Source organism: Phyllostomus hastatus, unplaced genomic scaffold (genome assembly GCF_019186645.2).
Source record: "Phyllostomus hastatus isolate PE091 unplaced genomic scaffold, TTU_PhHast_1.1 phas_scaffold_501, whole genome shotgun sequence".
Taxonomy (NCBI): Eukaryota; Metazoa; Chordata; class Mammalia; order Chiroptera; family Phyllostomidae; genus Phyllostomus; species Phyllostomus hastatus.
Genome location: NW_025334033.1, coordinates 21,811,585 through 21,818,205, shown reverse-complemented (window position 1 = coordinate 21,818,205; position 6,621 = coordinate 21,811,585).

The window sequence follows — 6,621 nt, the reverse complement described above, 5'->3', positions numbered from 1 at the left end:
CAGTGGAGCTGGGGTAGGAGCAGGAATGGGGAGGTAAGGACCAAGGACAAGCTTTATTCTTTCCTAACAGGGTTCTTCTCTGCCTCAGCAGTGTGGGAGTTCATGTGGTAGCCTCAGCTACTTTAGATTCAGACTGCTTCCATTGTGTCCTCTCCTTCCCCGCAAGTACTGATCTGGAGATTGGGTCCCACCCTTTTGCTGAATTACAACCTGGAGGAACTTTGATAGTGGTTTAACTTGAGCCTGAAACTTGGTCCATTCCTTTCCTATGCTCATACACATTTCTTTTTTCTTAAGATTTTTATTTATTTATTTTTTAGAGAGGGAAGGGAGGGAGATAGAGAGAGAGAGAGACATCAATTGGTTGCTGGGGGTCATGGCCTACAACCCAGGCATGTACCCTGATTGGGAATTGAACCTGCGACACTTTGGTTCACAGCCCGTGCTCAATCCACTGAGCTTTGCCAGCCGGGGCACATTTCTTTTTTCATTTAATAGATATTAAGCATTAACTCTCTTCCAAATACTGTGCTATGTGCTAGGAGACATTGGTAAATAAGTCAGAGTCCTCTGCTTCTGATGAATTTAATTCATGCTTTGGTGGGGGAACTTTGGCATGAAATCCCAGATTATGTTACAGCAACCAGAATGGAAATAAAACTTAAAAGCAAGTCCAGTCATTAGCTCTATGCAGCATAACCCATGTTGTTTGTTTTAATTTTATTTTAATCATTGTTCAAGTACAGTTTTATCTCCTTTACTCCCATCCTAGCCTACCCCTCCATCCCTCCCCACCTCCCTCCCCATTTCCACCCCCCTTAGTTTTTGTCCATGTGTCCTTTATATTTGTTCCTGTAAACCCTTCCCATTCTCCCCTGAAATTCCCTCCCCTCTCCTCTCTGGTCACTGTCATGTTTTAATCCTTTACAAAAATACCATTATTAGTCTAAACTATTTTGATCTTTACACAGCTCATATCACATCTTTTCACAGAGGCCTTTGTTTCAGACAATTACAGCTTCCAACAATATAAACACCATGTAGGGCAATGAACTTGTGGTACAGTACATTTTATTAATAACATGCCTTGTCAGCTGAACAGGCTAGGCTATGGATGGATGAATACAGCAAAAATGAGCCTGTATCTGATGCAAGTTTATGTATCATCAGAGTTGTTAGCATATCTCTGCTCACAGCCAGGAAGCTGCCAGATCATATTCAGCAGAATGGTGTATAGATACATTGTCAGGAGATAAAAATCTTTACTGTAACATACCCTTCTTTGGCTATACTTGCCTGAGGATATATAGTAAAATCAAATTTTAAAATTCACGTAGGTTATTATTCCCATTTCATTTTTAGTAGAAACTAGGTTCTCTCAAAAATGCTACACTATATTGCATATATCAAACTGCTCATATGTTTTCTACCAACAGTACTTCTGCTTCAAATGGCGTCATGGACCCTCAGTGTCTAATTTATCTTGACAGTGTCTGAAGTGGAAGTAAACCAGTTCAGACTGCAGGTCCTGAAATATGAGTCAGAGAAGGTGGTTACAGCTGAAGTGAAATGAGAGCATTTAAATGAAATGTGAACTGCAGTCAATCTGAATGAATTCCCTTAGCACCTCAGTCCAGGAAAGAACCTGTATCTTTTTAAATCCTTGCTTGACTCATGACAAAGTTCATGACCCTGAGCAAGTCAGTTAATTAATCTCTGTGTCCTGGTGTCCCCATTTTTACAATAGGGTTAATAAGACCCGTAGTACACTTACACTTAGAGTTTAGAAGAAAAGAGAATTGCCCTCTTTTTGAAATATAGCTGATAATTATCAATCAATTATCAACAGGAATTTATTGAGCCTTGCACCCACCCATCTTATATGGTAAAAAAATCATTAAATGCTGAAGAAATCTTCATTACATGAATGAATGAGAAAGCAAATCAATGAGCCAACTACTGCATGCCAGGCCCTGTGCTGTGGAAACCCAAGGTGCATCCCTGACTTTAAGGAACAAACTTTCTAGTGAAATAAGACATGCAGAGATTAGAAGGTACTTAACAATTAAGGTGCAAAATGGCCAGATGAATGTTAAGGCTCATCATCTTCAAACTAGGATTTCCAGATTCTCAGCTTCATTACGAATTCTTTCCTAAAATTGACTTTATTGAGAATATGCCTATCATTTTGTTGTGTAGAAGTATTAGAGATGTTTAATAAAAGAAACATAGAAATATATTTCATTAGAGTAATATTCTGTAAGGAAGTGCAATTGAAATATAAGTTCGGGGGGTGAGAAAGATATAAAACTGTTATATTACTTTTTTTAATATTTTTATTGAGGTATAACATCCATATAGTAACATGCCCAGACAACCACCTAAATCAAGGTCTAGGTGATGCATCTCCCAGCCGTGACCTTTCAAAGTTAGTGTTCTTTTCAGACCTCAGACAACCATTATTCTGACTTCTTAGGCTTATAGTACCATAAATACTATAGAGGTGCATAAATGGAATTATATCCTTTGTGCTGGGCTTCTTTTGTTCAACATTATGTGTGTATGATGCACCCATTGTTGCATACACCAGAATTCATTCTTTTGAATTATTGCAAAACAGCTTTTTTAAAGTGGCTTTTCTTCAGTTTTTGATCATTGTGAATAAAGTTGCTATGAATATTCCTGTGTATGTCTTGTGGAGGACCACTACACTACTTTCTCTCTGATACCTGGGAGTGATGTAGCTGGATTTTTGTGCCTTTTAAAAATAATAGTGGACATCAAATCTCTATTGTATTTAGGTTCCATTGGGTACATTTTAAAGAACATTGTATAGCCTTGGCAGATGTGGCTCACTTGATTGGAGCATCATCCTGTAAACCAAAAGGGTCATGGATTCAATTCCCAGTCAGGATACATACCTAGGTTGCTGGTTCAGTCCCCGGTTAGTTGGGTGGTGTACAAGAGATCCCCAGTCAGGGCACGGGAGAGAGGCAACCAATGCATGTTTGCAATGCGACTCTCCCTCTCTTCTTCCCTCCCTTCCCTTCTCTCTAAAATCAATAAACATGTCCTCCAGTGAGGATTAAAAAAAAAAACATTGTATAATAGACTTACTTGGAATGCTAATATTTACAATATACAGAATGTTTATTCTTTGCATTTATTTAAACTTATGATGAAGAATTTTAGATATCAATTTAAGCATGTGCATGTGTGAGGGCATATACCATTTAAATGGATTATATTAGGAAGTACATGAGGAAAGCGTTTTGAAGACCCCTAGACAGTAGACTCTTTAGGAGTTCAGAAGAAGAACAAGATGATTGAGGATAGGGGAGGTCTCTTTCTCTATCCCCCCTCTCCTCGTTTTGCTGTCATCCTCTTTACTTATCCTGTCATCTGACATTTACTCAACAACTATGATATGCCAAGCACTCTGCTAGGCATTGTGGATATTGCTGTGAACAAGACAGATTATAGCTGTGACTCATAGTCTAGTGAGGGATGCAATCAACATGAAAACAAATAACTGAAATGACTACAGATTGCATTAAATATCAGAAAGGAAACAAATGAATCTTATGATAGGGGATAGTGGTGGCATTGACTGTTATAGAGGGTGGTTATGGTGGCCTTATGTTGGATGAACCTGCTGTGCCTAGAGGCAAGGGGAGAGCATGCTAGGCAGAGAGTCTCACACTGAGAGCATTACCAAGACTTTGAAGAAGAAAAAGCTTGGACTGTTCTACAAATTGAAAGCAGGATACTGTGATGGGATTACAGTCAGATTTGACTGTTTTGGAGAAGTTATTACATAGTCAACTCTTGAAAATGTCTTTACACAAAATATATAGTTAATATAAACTATATAATAAGGTAATAATAAAATTTAGAGCATATACTGATGTTCATCTTTGGGAAGTGATAAAAGTTAATGTGTCTACTTTTCCACAGAACAGGAGGCAGGGAAGGAAGATTCAGGAAAACAAAACAAGATAAATCCAGCTGTATCAGCACCAGCACTGCTGTCATCCTGGCAGGACAGTCAGCCTGTTGTGAGAAAGAGTGTGTCTTGTTAATTTTTGTATCTCCAGTGCCTAGCGTTGTGCTTGGTAAAGAAGATGCTTAATGTATGTGTGCTGTAAAGGGTGGAAAAACAGATTTAACATTTATTTAGTGCTAATCTCTATGCTGGAGTCAATTAAGCAAAATTAAAAGGCAAATAAAATACAGGAAAAATTGCAACATGGCACAACAGCCAATAGGTTGATATATTTAACAGACTTTAAAAAACTAGCATATTGGTTAAAGCATATTTTCTGGAGTGGGGAAGGTACACTGCTTTGAAGGCAAATTAGTGATTGAGTGTGTGTTTTAGTTGGCCAGGGGAAGCCAGAACATGAGGGGAGTGTGGGGTAGTGGGGGAGAGAAGAATATCATGGATCTCTGATGTCTGTGAAGCTTGTTCCTAATCTCTTGCCCCTAAAGGTGACCTTCAGATGTTCCCTCACCACGCTTGTTCTCTTTTTCTGGTCTCATACTGAGAGTGCAAATATAAATAGAAGAGACACATCCCTCCCAAACTGTCCAGCTTCAGAGAAAAGGACAAAGTCCTGAGTAACCTGTTAATTGAATGATGACTTACTACCTTTTAGAAAACTTTGTGCTGACACAAGTGTATTGTGTATATTTATTACCATCATTTTATTCATTATATAATATATTCCTCTTAATTTTAAGGAGGAAATGAGCTAACTTTTATACTATATGAAGTTTTCCTTCTTTAACCAAGCTAAGTTTTGATAAGTGTATCCATTTAACATAACTGGTTACCTAGTATGTACCACTGGCCCAGAGGCAGCAGATACAGCAGGGGTGAATAAAACAGGCCAAGTCTATGACTTCAGAGAGCTTTTACTCTACATGGGAGTGGGGGAGAACAAACAGGTAATTAAATAAATTACATAACATAATGTCAGGTAGGGATAAATACTACAAAGAAAAATAGAGCAAGGAAAAGAGCTCAATTAATGTATGCTCAATGTAGAGAGAAACAAGGAGGAACAAAGGATGATGGGTAGAGCTCATCTCCAATCAACAACATCACTGCCAAGAGCACTCTGACCTTGCCCATCCTCACAGCGCCCAGGCTGATTGGCACTTCATCAATGTTCAGGCAAAATTGAGTTTGTCAGGGAAAGGCCTAGAAATCAAATAGTAATATAGATGGTAATAAATGCCTAGAAACAAAAATATCTCAAATGTCATCAGTTCCCACCTGTGCTTTCCAGTTTGCTGACAAATCCACAACTGAAGTAAAAGGGGAAGGCACAGTACCAAGTGGTTTATACAACAATAAGATGGTTTGTTTGAAGGAATAGAAGATATTTGTCTAATCAATAAAATTGGGAAAAAAAAAACCCTCAGAGGACTAGGGCTCGTACAGGTGTTAAACTGGTTTTGTTTATGCAGGTGCCCTTGAAAAGTTTCTTACCAAGATTACCAGTGATGAGCTAATACCAAAACCAACAGTTAATTTTCTCTCCTAATATTAATCTGCATTTATTCCAAAGTTTTCTCTCCTCCCCTCCTTCCTTCTTCTCTTCTCTACTCTCTATGTGTATTTTATGTAATCTCATCAAGAGCTATGGCTTAATAAACCATCTATATGCTGATGACCCTAATTTACATATTCAACCTTGTTTTCTCGCCTGAGCTCTGGGTTAGTATGTCTAACTGATTACTTGATATCTCCACTTCTATTTTAAATTAAAATGGCTAAAATAGAAAATGTGTTTTCCATCTGTCTTCTCCAATATTCAGATATGGACTTCCCTAAGTCTTTTCCATTATACCTCTATTGTTTATACTATTGCTTGGTACAAACATCTTGATTTCTCACTTTAATTTGTACCCTCCATCCAATACATCAGTAAATGTTATTGGCTCTAATTCCAGATTACATCTGGACCACCCATTTCTCATCATCTCCACTTCAATAGTCTTAACTAAAACAAGTCACTATATCTTGCTTAGTCTATTGCCACAATGTTTTAATTAGTCTCCTCCTCCAGCACAGGTGAACCAAGGCTGCTGGGCTGAGGGAGTTGAGGCCTTGTTGTGAGCATGAGGCTCAGAGTAATGGTGTCTGCCTTAGAAGGATGATGGTGAGGTGGGCACTGGATCCAGGCTGGGGTCTGCGTGGTCACTGAGGGACTGTGAATTTCTTCCCCACACACTTGCACCACTAATAGCTGATGCAGCAAAAACTAGAAAAAACAAAATGCAGCAATCAGGAACCAGGAAGAAAAACCCCCTTTCTCCTGCAACACCCCTCCCATGCTCTCTACTGATAAAGTTTAACTCGTGCTCTCTGTAAGGAGAAATGTTACAGAGCCAGTCCTGAAGGGTGAATATAGAGCTCAGAAGCAATAAATTGATAAGTGGTGAATTTCTTTCATAATATAAATCTCAAGTAGCTTCACAAATCACCTTAGAATAAGGCTTATTAACTTCATTTTTAGGGTTATTCATAAATTATTTATGGAACTGAATTTTAAATTTAGAATGTACAATTTCCATATCTTTGTTTCCATTCTTATGTCAAGATTCTTCTAA